The 15776-nt window shown below is 38.2% G+C and overlaps 1 pseudogene; it reads left to right on the top strand.

Annotated features, from left to right (window-relative positions):
- Positions 1 to 3808: 3808 nt before the first annotated feature.
- LOC121956208 lies at positions 3809 to 14982 on the top strand (annotated as a pseudogene).
- The last annotated feature ends 794 nt before the right edge of the window (positions 14983 to 15776 follow it).

The raw sequence follows: 15776 nt of genomic DNA, 5'->3' as shown, positions 1-15776 counted from the left end.
AAACAGTTGAGTGTGACACACATGCAAAAAAGTAAGAAATCAGGAAGGGGGCAAATACTTTTTCACAGCACTGTATCTCGTCCTGGGCCCCAGCAAAGCTGTCAGCTGGCCTGCTGATAACGGAAATTTACTGAGGCTCCCACACCCACTTAAACAACTAAACTGACTCAAACTGAAACTTGCACCGCCTCCCAGTTTGAAAGTCTTTACAAGAAGCAGAGTGAACTCACAGCCTGCGCGCTGGAAGGAATGCAGAGAGAGGTACGTGAAAACTGCTACTGTTTCTTACTCCCAAAAGAGCATTTTTACAGAAATATTATCAAATATAATTCTTGTAGGATCAGATAAAGAAAGTCTGATGTATAGTGTGCTGTTAAACATTTAGGAGAATATCTTAATGTGTGTGTCTCTCTTCTGTGAATGTCCTGACTGATAAAAGCTCATGTATCCTTTTGTTTGCAGGTCTAAACGAAGTCTCCCTTTGAACGCTGTAATCCCAGTGAGAAGCTGCAACAGAACCATCTTTTTCTAAGTGTGTGTGCCATACAGGATTATAAAAATGAAAAACCAGTCCATGATTATGTACCACGGCACCACCAGGGAGCATGCTCAGTCCATCCTGGCCAATGGTTTTCGGCACTCTGCGGATGGGCCACTCGGCCGCGACGTCTTCCTCTGCAGAAGCGTGGAGGAAGCTCAACGCTTCCCTGTTGGTCACCCTGAGTCTGACAAGGTCGTCATCAAAGTTGAGGTCAGCCTGGGGAGAGTGAACGTCAGCGATCGTCAACAACACCCATGTCAGAAGGCCTTGCATGACTCCAGATCCGGCCCAGAGCACGACACTGCAAAGGTTTCACCTGGATGCGGAAATGTGCTGAGCGGTTCAGAGGATTGTGCCTGGGATCCTTATCGAATCAAGATCCTTAAAATCATCAATCAGTGGGGAGTACCTTGTACGTTCTTCTAACATGTTTAGAAGTGAGCTTGTGAGTTTGTTACCTTCTGACAGCAGCTCTCCATTTTCTGTTTTTTCCTGTCATCATGCTAAGCTAATCCAACTGATTGTTGGCAGGATTTAGTTTTGCTAAGAACATTATCAGAGTTGTATCAAGTAAACAGTTAACACTCACATTTATTCATGTATTTCACTCAAATGTTAAAGCACACATGCTTCAACCAAAAAATGAAGAAAAAAATAAATATCACTCTTTACTGTGACTTTAGAGTCTTTCCTATCTTTCTCTGGGCCTATTGTCATATTTCCAGTGGTCCAAACAGAACAGGAAGCATGCCATTACATGTGGCGAAAAGATAAGACTTTATTTATCAGAAGTGGAAGTGATGTGCAGTTGTTGAAATAAAAAGAGGGAAGAGTAAAACTACAAAAGGTCAGAAGTAACAATCACAATAAGGAGCCCAACCAAATCAAAATCAGGCATGAATCGGGTTACAGAATATATATATATATATATATATATATATATATATATATATATATATATATATATATATATATATATATATATATATATATATATATGTATATATAAAATATTCTGTATATAAATAAAAAAAACAATTTAAGTAAACTTCCATGAAGTAGAAAACGTATTTAAAAAATAAGTGCAAAATTCAATGTAAAGATTAAAAAAAAGCAAACATCAAAATGTTAAATATGAATATGAAAATTATCAAATTTAAAATATATACCAATGGATTATATACTTAATAATCCATTATCTCAAATTTGTCTCTGGATTTTAATTTTAAATGTGCCATATTGTTTTTCTGCAATTATGTTTTGGTTTGTTAAATTTAATTTTCACATTCTCTGTTTAGTTTCTAACCCCAAACGTACTTTTATACTCTGCCCACCAGGTGTCAGTGTTTTTCCTTTTGAATTGTTTTTCTCAGTTTTGAGGCCATATAATGTTACAACATGAACTTAATATTTTCCTGTTGACCAGAAAGTATGCATGTCATGTAATGTCAAATTATCTCCATTTTAAGAAAAAATGTTTTCACCCACAGTGTTGTTTTGCACTGCTGGGAGAGCAGAGCTGCAGAGTTAAGAGACCAGAAGACAGTTGATGTGCCATGTAGTCTTCTTCAGGAAAAAAAAATGCTGGAAAACTTTATCGTCAAGTTGTCATCTATCCATACCCCATCCACCTCTGTAATATTAGAAGGGAAAATCCCACACTCACATTAGCGCCAAAGGTCCTAAAATAGCTCAAAGTGAAAGTGAGAGAGAAGCACATATCTCTTCCCCCAGCCAGAGTGTGTTTACAAGAAGCAGAGTGAACTCACAGCCTGCCCTTCAGGAGGAACATAGACAGAGGTACGTGAAAACTGCTACTGTTTCTTACTCCCAAAAGAGCATTTTTACAGAAATATTATCAAATATAATTCTTGTAAGATTAGATAAAGAAAGTCTGATGTATAGTGTGCTGTTAAACTTTTGGTGGAATATGTTGATGTCTGTGACTCTTCTGTTACCCTCCTGACTGATAAAAGCTCATGTATCCTTTTGTTTGCAGGTCTAAACAAAGTCTCCCTTTGAACGCTGTAATCCCAGTGAGAAGCTGCAACAAAAAACCATCTTTTTCTAAGTGTGTGTGCCATACAGGATTATAAAAATGAAAAACCAGTCCATGATTATGTACCACGGCACCACCAGGGAGCATGCTCAGTCCATCCTGGCCAATGGTTTTCGGCACTCTGCGGATGGGCCACTCGGCCGCGACGTCTTCCTCTGCAGAAGCGTGGAGGAAGCTCAACGCTTCCCTGTTGGTCACCCTGAGTCTGACAAGGTTGTCATCAAAGTTGAGGTCAGCCTGGGGAGAGTGAACGTCAGCGATCGTCAACAACACCCATGTCAGAAGGCCTTGCATGACTCCAGATCCGGCCCAGAGCACGACACTGCAAAGGTTTCACCTGGATGCGGAAATGTGCTGAGCGGTTTAGAGGATTGTGCCTGGGATCCTTATCGAATCAAGATCCTTAAAATCATCAATCAGTGGGGAGTACCTTGTACGTTCTTCTAACATGTTTATACGTGAGCTTGTGAGTTTGTTACCTTCTGACAGCAGCTCTCCATTTTTCTGTTTTTTCCTGTCATCATGCTAAGCTAATCCAACTGATTGTTGGCAGGATTTAGTTTTGCTAAGAACATTATCAGAGTTGTATCAAGTAAACAGTTAACACTCACATTTATTCATGTATTTCACTCAAATGTTAAAGCACACATGCTTCAACCAAAAACTGAAGAAAAAAAATAAATATCACTCTTCACTGTGATTTAGAGTCTTTCCTTATCTTTCTTTTGGCCTATTGTCATATTTCCGGTGGTCCAAACAGGAACAGGAAGCATGCCATTACATGTGGCGATAAGATAAGACTTTATTTATCAAAAGTGGAAGTGGTGTGCAGTTGTTGAAATAAAAAGAGGGAAGAGTAAAATTACAAAAGGTCAGAAGTAACAATCACAATAAGGAGCCCAACCAAATCAAAATCAGGCATGAATCGGGTTACAGAATATATATATATATATACAGTATATAAATAAAAAATATATATATAATTTAAGTAAACTTCCATGAAATAAAAGACATATTAAAAAAATAATAAGTGCAAAATTCAATGTAAAGATTAAAAAAAGCAAACATCAAAATGTTAAATATGAATATGAAAATATGAAAATTATCAAATTTAAAATATATACCAATGGATTATATACTTAATAATCCATTATCTCAAATTTGTCTCTGGATTTTAATTTTAAATGTGCCATATTGTTTTTCTGCAATTATGTTTTGGTTTGTTAAATTTAATTTTCACATTCTCTGTTTAGTTTCTACCCCAAACATACTTTTATACTCTGCCCACCAGGTGTCAGTGTTTTTCCTTTTGAATTGTTTTTCTCAGTTTTGAGGCCATATAATGTTACAACATGAACTTAATATTTTCCTGTTGACCAGAAAGTATGCATGTCATGTAATGTCAAATTATCTCCATTTTAAGAAAAAATGTTTTCACCCACAGTGTTGTTTTGCACTGCTGGGAGAGCAGAGCTGCAGAGTTAAGAGACCAGAAGACAGTTGATGTGCCATGTAGTCTTCTTCAGGAAAAAATAAATGCTGGAAAACTTTATCGTCAAGTTGTCATCTATCCATACCCCATCCACCTCTGTAATATTAGAAGGGAAAATCCCACACTCACATTAGAGCCTAAGGTCCTAAAATAGCTCAAAGTGAAAGTGAAAGAGAAACACATATCTCTTCCCCCAGCCAGAGTGTCTTTACAAGAAGCAGAGTGAACTCACAGCCTGACCTTCAGGAGGAACATAGACAGAGGTACGTGAAAACTGCTACTGTTTCTTACTCCCAAAAGAGCATTTTTACAGAAATATTATCAAATATAATTCTTGTAAGATTAGATAAAGAAAGTCTGATGTATAGTGTGCTGTTAAACTTTTGGTGGAATATGTTGATGTCTGTGACTCTTCTGTTACCCTCCTGACTGATAAAAGCTCATGTATCCTTTTGTTTGCAGGTCTAAACGAAGTCTCCCTTTGAACGCTGTAATCCCAGTGAGAAGCTGCAGCAAAACCATCTTTTTCTCAGAAGCTTTATTTATATTATTCTGTCATACAATATATGAAATAATGGCAGACCAGTCCATGATTATGTACCACGGCACCACAAGGGAGAATGCTCGATCCATCCTGGCCAATGGTTTTCGTCAGTCTGCAGACGGGCCGCTGGGCCACGGCGTCTACCTCTGCAGAAGTGTGGAGAATGCTCAACGCTTTCTCATTGGTTACCCTGAGTCTGACAAGGCCGTTATTAAAGTTAAGGTCAATTTGGGAAGAATGATCGTCATTGACCGTCTAAACCACCCACGTCAGAAGACCTGGCATGACCCCAGATACGGCACGGTGTATGACACTGCAGAAGTGCCGGCTTGGTGTGGAATGGTGCCGGGCGGTTCAGGAATTTGTGTCTGGGATCCTGAGCGAATCAGGATCATTATGTTGCCACCTCCTTGTTTTATTTTGTAGTTGAGGTGCTGTTAGGTGGAGTTTGTTACCTTGTGCCCACAGCTTGCTGTTTTCCACCTTTTTAGTCATTATGCTAAGATAACCAATTGTTGGCTGGATTTATTTTTACTAAGAGAATGTCATTAGAGTGATAACAGTTAATCCATTTTAGATCAAGTATCGCACATTGTTTTTTTGCTGTTGCATTTGTTATGAAAGTTAGCAATTTTGTTCTCTTTTGCTGAGCTTAAACCACAAATATATCAACCAAAAAATTAAGATATGAAGACCAAATAAATATTAATCTGCACTGTGACTTAAGATTCTTTCTGCATCTGTCTTTTGGTTTCTTGTGTGTGTGTGTGTGTGTGTGTGTGTGTGTGTGTGTGTAAATACATGTACATACATATATATGTGTGTGTGTGTGTGTGTGTGTGTGTGTGTGTGTGTGTAAAAAAGAAAAGAACAAATATTTAATATAAAAATATGAATGGAATGTAAAAAATACCAAAAAATTACAAACAAAACTTACTTATTTACACCACTGGATCAACAACCCAGTAATGTTTTGCATCTGACTAATCTCTGAGTTGTAAAATAAAATGACTATTTAGTTAGTTGTTATTCTTTGGGCCTTCTGCAGTCTACTCAGTGGTTAGATTGGGTAGGTTTAAAGGCACACTATGCAACATTTTCCAAAAAATAATATAGACACACAAAAGTAATCCCTCTCAAACATCACTTAGACACATAACAGCAGTATGTGACAGTGATATTATCTGCAGAGAACCTGCCCTCTGCCTGTATTTCCTTTAAGTCCTCTTATTCAGGTTTGTTTGGGACATTTCTGTAAACCTTTGGGTAGTGACGTGTGGCCAAAAGCCATTTGCAGTGTGAGGTCAGGTAAAAATACAGCAACCAGGTTACACCACTCAGTCTCAGCCTCTCTGCTCTGTGGATGCGAGCGGCAGGTCCGTTTGTCTCTTTGACAGGCCAAGGTTGAGCCACACACACATACACACACACAGAACAAGAAATCAAGCGAACATGTGCTTCAGCTGGATTAATATAAAATCCAACAGTGCAGCACCTTCCTGCGGGCTTTTTTGGACATTGACCTCTTGTGTGACACATGGCACACACGTTGGCAGGACTTTGTAAACAATAAAAACAGCTTTTGCTGACTATAACAATTATTTACCATCCCTGTTATATGACGGCTTATCTCGTCCTCTGCTCTGAGGCTAAGGACCTCCCATATCCCATTTGATTCCCAATATGTGGACTTTTAGGGACACTTTTCTTATTCTTTGATTTAGTTGCTAACTGCTAAGAGCTACTTTAAAAAACTCCCCCATGGTGGATTGAACAAATAAAATGCTGTCATACTCCTCCTGCCCATGGTCCCCCGTCCTGCTGGTTGTCTTTATCACACAGACACCATTTCAACAGTGATTCTACCTCCACTGCCAGTTTGAGAGCGAGACAACTGTCTTCACTGTCCTCCTATTCCACAATCCTACTGTTTATACAGGCATAACAACACAAGCCACAAATATTTTGGGAATATTATGCTGATATGAAGCGTGGCAGTGAAAATGTTCCTACCTTGAACAGGCAGTGTGAAAGGGACTGTAGACTTTAGATAGTTTGCCTGTAAATCAGTGGGGAGTACCTTGTACGATCTTCTAACATGTTTAGAAGTGAGCTTGTGAGTTTGTTACCTTCTGACAGCAGCTCTCCATTTTCTGTTTTTTCCTGTCATCATGCTAAGCTAATCCAACTGATTGTTGGCAGGATTTAGTTTTACTAAGAACATTATCAGAGTTGTATCAACTAAACAGTTAACGCTCACATTTATTCATGTATTTCACTCAAATGTTAAAGCACACATGCTTCAACCAAAAAATGAAGAAAAAAATAAATATCACTCTTCACTGTAGGAGGACTGTATCTGGGATCCTGCTCGCATCAAGATCAGAGTCTTTCCTTATCTTTCTTTTGGCCTATTGTCATATTTCTGGTGGTCCAAACAGGAACAGGAAGCATGCCATTACATGTGGCGATAAGATAAGACTTATTTATCATAAGTGGAAGTGATGTGCAGTTGTTGAAATAAAAAGAGGGTTAGGGTTAGAGTAAGAGTAAAACTACAAAAGGTCAGAAGTAACAATCACAATAAGGAGCCCAACCAAATCAAAATCAGGCATGAATCGGGTTACAGAATATATATATATATATATATATATATATATATATATATATATATATATACAGTATATAAATAAAAAACAATTTAAGTAAACTTCCATGAAGTAGAAAACGTATTTAAAAAATAAGTGCAAAATTCAATGTAAAGATTAAAAAAAGCAAACATCAAAATGTTAAATATGAAAATATGAAAATGTAAAATATATACCAATGGATTATATACTAAATAGTCCATTATCTCAAATTTGTTTCTGGATTTTAATTTTAAATGTGCCATATTGTTTTCTGCAATTATGTTTTGATAATTTTCACATTCTGTTTTTAGTTTCTACCCCAAACGTACTTTTATACTCTGCCCACCAGGTGTCAGTGTTTTTCCTTTTGAATTGTTTTTCTCAGTTTTGAGGCCATATAATGTTATAACATGAACTTAATATTTTCCTGTTGACCAGAAAGTATGCATGTCATGTAATGTCAAATTATCTCCATTTTATGAAAAAATGTTTTCACCCACAGTGTTGTTTTGCACTGCTGGGAGAGCAGAGCTGCAGAGTTAAGAGACCAGAAGACAGTTGATGTGCCATGTAGTCTTCTTCAGGAAAAAATAAATGCTGGAAAACTTTATTGTCAAGTTGTCATCTATCCATACCCCATCCACCTCTGTAATATTAGAAGGGAAAATCCCACACTCACATTAGAGCCTAAGGTCCTAAAATAGCTCAAAGTGAAAGTGAAAGTGAAGCACATATCTCTTCCCCCAGCCAGAGTGTCTTTACAAGAAGCAGAGTGAACTCACAGCCTGCACTTCAGGAGGAACATAGACAGAGGTACATGAAGCACATTTTGTTTTTCACCTAAAAAGTGCATTTTTACTGTAAATGTTATCAATAGTGCATGTACGTGGAGATAAAGAAAGTTGGTGTATAGTGTGCTGTTAAACTTTTGGTGGAATATGTTGATGTCTGTGACTCTTGTTTACTTGGGTTGTCTTTAATATTTAAATTTGTTTGATGATCTGAAACAGTTGAGTGTGACACACATGCAAAAAAGTAAGAAATCAGGAAGGGGGCAAATACTTTTTCACAGCACTGTATTTTGTCCTGGGCCCCAGCAAAGCTGTCAGCTGGCCTGCTGATAACGGAAATTTACTGAGACTCCCACACCCACTTAAACAACTAAACTGACTCAAACTGAAACTTGCACCGCCTCCCAGTTTGAGAGTCTTTACAAGAAGCAGAGTGAACTCACAGCCTGCGCGCTGGAAGGAATGCAGAGAGAGGTACGTGAAAACTGCTACTGTTTCTTACTCCCAAAAGACCATTTTTACAGAAATATTATCAAATATAATTCTTGTAGGATTAGATAAAGAAAGTCTCAGAAGCTTTATTTATATTATTCTGTCATACAGTATATGAAATAATGGCAGACCAGTCCATGATTATGTACCACGGCACCACAAGGGAGAATGCTCGATCCATCCTGGCCAATGGTTTTCGGCACTCTGCGGATGGGCCTCGGCCGCGACGTCTTCCTCTGCAGAAGCGTGGAGGAAGCTCAACGCTTCCCTGTTGGTCACCCTGAGTCTGACAAGGTCGTCATCAAAGTTGAGGTCAGCCTGGGGAGAGTGAACGTCAGCGATCGTCAACAACACCCATGTCAGAAGGCCTTGCATGACTCCAGATCCGGCCCAGAGCACGACACTGCAAAGGTTTCACCTGGATGCGGAAATGTGCTGAGCGGTTTAGAGGATTGTGCCTGGGATCCTTATCGAATCAAGATCCTTAAAATCATCAATCAGTGGGGAGTACCTTGTACGTTCTTCTAACATGTTTATACGTGAGCTTGTGAGTTTGTTACCTTCTGACAGCAGCTCTCCATTTTCTGTTTTTTTTCCTGTCATCATGTTAAGCAGAGTTGTATCAATTAAACAGTTAACACTCACATTTATTCATGTATTTCACTCAAATGTTAAAGCACACATGCTTCAACCAAAAAATGAAGAAAAAAATAAATATCACTCTTTACTGTGACTTTAGAGTCTTTCCTTATCTTACTCTTGGCCTATTGTCATATTTCCGGTGGTCCAAACAGGAGCCAAAAAATGAAGATATAAAACCAACATAAATATTAATCTGCACTGTGACTTAAGATTCTTTCTGCATCTGTCTTTTGGTTTCTTGTGTGTGTGTGTGTGTGTGTGTGTGTGTGTGTGTGTGTGTGTGTATAAATACATGTACATACATATATGTGTGTGTGTGTGTGTGTGTGTGTGTGTGTGTGTGTGTGTGTGAAAAAGAAAAGAACAAATATTTAATATAAAAATATGAATGGAATGTAAAAAATACCAAAAAATTACAAACAAAACTTACTTATTTACACCACTGGATCATCAACCCAGTAATGTTTTGCATCTGACTAATCTCTGAGTTGTAAAATAAATGACTATTGAGTTAGTTGTTATTCTTTGGGCCTTCTGCAGTCTACTCAGTGGTTAGATTGGGTAGGTTTAAAGGCACACTATGCAACATTTTCCAAAAAATAATATAGACACACAAAAGTAATCCCTCTCAAACATCACTTAGACACATAACAGCAGTATGTGACAGTGATATTATCTGCAGAGAACCTGCCCTCTGCCTGTATTTCCTTTAAGTCCTCTTATTCAGGTTTGTTTGGGACATTTCTGTAAACCTTTGGGTAGTGACGTGTGGCCAAAAGCCATTTGCAGTGTGAGGTCAGGTAAAAATACAGCAACCAGGTTACACCACTCAGTCTCAGCCTCTCTGCTCTGTGGATGCGAGCGGCAGGTCCGTTTGTCTCTTTGACAGGCCAAGGTTGAGCCACACACACATACACACACACACAGAACAAGAAACCAAGCGGACATGTGCTTCAGCTGGATTAATATAAAATCCAACAGTGCAGCACCTTCCTGCGGGCTTTTTTGGGCATGTGGCTATAAACAGTTACAAAATAACATGATGTTTTACACAAAAGCATTAGCCTGTTGTGTGACACATAACACACCCGTTGGCAGGACTTTGTAAACAATAAAAACAGCTTTTGCTGACTATAACAATTATTTACCATCCCTGTTATATGACGGCTTATCTCGTCCTCTGCTCTGAGGCTAAGGACCTCCCATATCCCATTTGATTCCCAATATGTGGACTTTTAGGGACACTTTTCTTATTCTTTGATTTAGTTGCTAATTGCTAAGAGCTACTTTAAAAAACTCCCCCATGGTGGATTGAACAAATAAAATGCTGTCATACTCCTCCTGCCCATGGTCCCGTCCTGCCGGTTGTCTTTATCACACAGACACCATTTCAACAGTGATTCTACCTCCACTGCCAGTTTGAGAGCGAGACAACTGTCTTCACTGTCCTCCTATTCCACAATCCTACTGTTTATACAGGCATAACAACACAAGCCACAAATATTTTGGGAATATTGTGCTGATATGAAGCGTGGCAGTGAAAATGTTCCTACCTTGAACAGGCAGTGTGAAAGGGACTGTAGACTTTAGATAGTTTGCCTGTAAACTGTGATGTGTCAGTTCACAGTATGTTCGTCTCATATTCCACCATCAGCTAACCTTCTGTTTCTGTAGTGAAGAACAGCTTTGCTAAAGCAACATGTTGCCTGTTCGTTCCAGCTTGTTGTAGTCATTACTGCACACTTGACACTGAAATGGGAACCTGTTCTGTTTAAATCTGCACACATTTTGATGCTTAGCTTCCAGTTTTTCTTCAACCAATGACTGATTTCTTTTCTTATTGAACTGTTGATTTGAGGTATTTTGTCTCTTTGTGTTTTTGCAATTGTCATTCTGGTGAAACCATCATACAGGATATGTTTTTTTTAGCCCACAAAACAAACCGTTTCTACAAAATATCTATTTGTAAAAAGGATTTTCTACAACCTAAAAGCATCAAAGAGCAATCTTAGTCTTCTTAGACACCTGACTGGACTCAATCAGTCTTTGGAGACAGGAGATTACAAATTTTTGACAACATGTGAAACATGTTGTCATCATCTACTGGATGTATGTACAGTGGCTTACATTTACCTTTGATCAAATAGTTTACGTTATATATAAGTCTGGACACATATGACATTTGTATTGTTAAACATGAAAAGAATACCACCTGTGTGATCATATTGGAAAAACACAACATTTTTATAATTGATAAATATTGAATTATTTTCTTAATTAATCATTTTGTCAGTGGCTCATCAGAAGAAGGGGAAAATATCAACGTGCTAGTCGAGTCCATACTGTTTTCATCAGAAGTATTTTGTCCATTAAATGCACCAAAGCCAAGTGATATTAAATGTACCATAAATGTAGGACAAAGAAATATCACATTCAAAAAGCTATAAATATCAAATGCTTGGCATCATTGTAACTCTAAAACACATGCATATCCTCCTAATACTAATACATACGTACATGCACATAGATCTGATTTTAGCAGGAGCAAGCCAAATCTGATCTGATGACCTGATTACATGACTAATATAGCGCCTACAATGCATGAACTGATTTGTGCAGATGCAGAGTGGAAGATGGGTTGTTAGCAATCGAGGACACAACAATGTTCGGGCGTGGGAGTAAATAAACGAATGAATAATTAAAGACAACAGCTCCATAAACTGGTTGGATCCTCTTGTATTTCATTCCCACAACAGGATTTAATTATAAATGTGACTCATGGTGAATACTATATGGCTTCATATAAAGGTGTAATACAAATAAACTCATGATTTAGCAAATATGTCACTGAGAGTATCACAAACAGTTGATGGATTATCATGTAACTGTAGCAATTCAGTTTAATACCAAGTCATAGAAACCTGTGAAAACACCATGAAAAAGCTAAAATACTACTTCTACAGTAATGTAAGATTTTTTGATAAATATGCACATACTAAATTTAAATTTGAGATTTAAATTCATAACATGACTTTTTTAGGCAGGTAATTGAGTTAATTTAGATTGTAGTATAAATGTAAGTTCACGTACCTTTAAAACCCTGAGAAATTTATTTAAAGAAGCTCACAATCTCAACTCAATACTTTGCCTCAAGGAGCTTTAAATCTGCACAACAATCGACACCATCTAACCTCTAAGCCTCATGTCAGGTAGGGATAAACTTCCAAAAAACCTGTAAATGTTTTCTTTCTTTTTTCTTTTGTTACTGTAGACATGTATGAAGAATATGGATGAGGCAAAATACAAAACAACGTCCAGATTCTGCCAAAAACAGGTAGTGCCTGAGCCACATGACCTCTTGACCACGTAGACAACAACAAAGAGGGTAAACAAAAAACAAAAGAAAGAAAAATGACAAATCAGACAAAGGAAAAAAAAGAGACAAAAGTTGAGGCAAAATCTCCTGGAAGACAAAGATCTAGCTCTAGGGTGTCTGGAAAAAGATGGAGTTGGGAAAAAAAGAAAAAAAGAGAGGGCAAAGAGTAAAAGGGGAAGAAATCACGTCTATTTTTAGATGTTCATTCAATGAGATTTCTGCCACTTCTCTGTAATATGCATGAAATCAGACTAATCTGGTGGAAAGTATATTAGAAAGTGAGCAAGATTCATAGAGCTGCTGGAGCGTGTGTGTTTGTGTGTGTGTGTGTGTGTGTGTGTTTTTCTGCATGGCTGACGACAGAATGTATACAGAGATATTCTTTTCATCACGTCATTAAGGAGGCATCGTGTGTTTATCTTATTAAATCATTCTTATATGTATCTTCCATCAGTCGAACAAACACTGCTGAGGGACTGGCTGCACTGGTTAGATGTTCCACTGTATATGAGCATGCGGGAAATACCTGATTTTTCTCATTCTTGTTGGCAGATAAAAAGCCATGTTTGACCTCATTAGAAAACCCCATGCTCACAGCTGCAGACAAGGCCGCAAAATCACTGATAACTGTATTGCTGCTGGCATGACTGAAATTCAACACCGCAGCTGTGTTGACCACACCCAAACGAAAGTCATAAAACAATGCAGAACCTGAAACGAAAGTGAAAAATGAAATGCACATTTCCTCAGAAATTTGGAAGGTGCCTATAAAAGACAGAGTGAACTCGCAGCCTGTATTCTTTGAGGAACTTTGAGAGAGGTAAGTGAAAACACTGTTTTTTTCCTACAGAACTGATTTTTTTCAGTGTACTGTATATTCAACGGGACAAAGTTAGTCTAAAGGACAGTTTATGCTTGAATTTTTGGTGGAATATGTTCATTTGTCTTACTCAGCTGTGTGAACTTTATGACAGATAAAAACTCATGTATCGTGGTGTTTGCAAGTCTAAATGAGTACTCCTTTTGAACTGTGTTTAATCCGAATGAGAAGCTGCAGCAAAACGACTATAAATAATGGGAAACAATATTTCAATCTGAAAAGAAAAACAAAGCTGTGAAGCAGTCGGTTGACAGAACTCTATAAATATATGCACAGCAGAAAAAAGCAAAAATCTTTACACTGACGTGAGACAGTTTTATTCGGTGGTATCAAAGTTTTTGGGGGGGATTTTTCCTTGTTTGGGTCTAAGGACAGAGGTTGTCATACTCTGTACAGATATTAAAGCCTCTCTTAAGGCAAATTTGTGATCCATGATTTTGGTCTATACATAAAACTGACTTCATTTGAAATCATTTGAATGTTCTCGGTCTGCTGACACAATGGGGATGCCACCCAGAGGCTCTATTTAAAAAAAACCAAAAAGAAAATGCAAAAAGTTTAACTTTGCTCAGTTTTTGCTGGACCACACTGTGATGCCATTGAAAAGGCACTATGCTGGACAGTCAGATTTATGCAAGCACAAGTTCCTGATAGAAAACTTCATCACCAACACAGTCTGTTTTAGATCTACACACCACTCAGAGCTGCTAGCGTGGTTGTAGGCTCTTTGTCTTATTTCACTTTTGATTAAGCTGGGCTAACGGTTTTGTGCTAAGCTATGGTAAACACATCCAGAACTTAGAATATTTTGTTGAATCATTTCTTGATTTTCTCGTTTCGTTCTGCATTGTTTTATTAACAATTTTTAGCATCTTCACATGGAATCCTTCTAAAGACTTCAAACTAATAATCTTCTTTCCTACAGTGATACCGACGCCAACATGTACGAGTGGGCTGAAGATGACTTCGATGTGCCTGCTGGGGTAGGTCGACTGGGCCTTACTGAACCAATCGATAATAAAAAGTACGTCATGTACCATGGTACCACCAGCAGGAGTGCTCAGTTGATTCGGGACAACGGTTTTCGCCAGTCTTCAGACGGGATGCTCGGCCGCGGTGTCTACCTCAGCAGAGACCTGGAGAAAGCTAGCCGCTATCCCATTGATCACCCTGAGCATGACAGAGTCGTCATTAAGGTTGTGGCCAACGTAGGGAAGGTGATCGCCATCAATCGTCAACGTCACCCTCGTCAGAAGAACTGGCATGACTCCAGGTATGGTGAGGTGTATGACACCGCCTGGGTGCCACCCAACTGTGGAATGGTGAAGAGCGGTTTGGAGGAGGATTGTATCTGGGATCCTGCTCGCATCAAGATCATTAAAACCATCAAACCACGTTCAGTCCAAACCTCCGGTGGATGTGGTGCAAGGGGCTACAAGTGAGAGCTACAAGATGTTACCAAATTATTTTTGTATGTTCAAATGTATTTTTATATGTTTGGATAAAAAGTAAATGGCATTTGCATTTTTTTCACTGTGTCATTGTAACCAGGAAAATAAATGTTTCATGTTAAATCTGAGTTACGTCTGGTTATGTCGAAAGCAAACTCTGATGAGTATTTTTTTTTTAAATGCTCACCTCTGAAACAACCGATGCTTATACAACATCAGAGGTGAATGAAATGTTGGTGGTGCAAAGATGCAAAACACAAAGACATGATTCACACAGAGGGAGGTAAAAAGACTAAAGCTGAGTCTCCTGGAGGACAAAGATCCAGATCCAAGATGCCTGGGAGAAGATAGTAAAAAGACAGAGAGCAAGGTCAAAGAGTAAAAGGGGAAGAGATAATGTCTATTTTTAGATGTTCACTCAATTAGATATCTTGCACTTTTCTGCAATATGCATGAAATGAAGCTAATCTGGTGGAAAGTGTATTAGGCGAGCGGTGATTGAGCAGAGATTGATAGAACTGCTGGAGCATGTGTGTGTTTATTGCATGGGTCTAATATATGAAGAGCATTTCCTTAAATGATATAAAGGAGGCCCTGCTTGTTTATCATAAGCCACTAAATAATTCCTATATATCAAATTACATCATGTCTCTAATCAGTGGACTAATGCTACTGTGTGACTGGCTGCACTGTGAGGTATATATACAAATGCAATTACCTAACTCAGAATTATTCAAACTAACATCTTAAAGTACAAGAAATTGTCAGTTTACCATGTATATAAATGTTATTTTAACATTACATCGTTTGTATTTCAACATGTCGTCTTGGTTTCATATATTGTTGGTCAACTACAGATTGGTTATTGCCATTGCCAA

Source organism: Plectropomus leopardus, chromosome 17 (genome assembly GCF_008729295.1).
Source record: "Plectropomus leopardus isolate mb chromosome 17, YSFRI_Pleo_2.0, whole genome shotgun sequence".
NCBI lineage: Eukaryota > Metazoa > Chordata > Actinopteri > Perciformes > Serranidae > Plectropomus > Plectropomus leopardus.
This window is presented reverse-complemented; position numbering and strand designations above follow the sequence as displayed.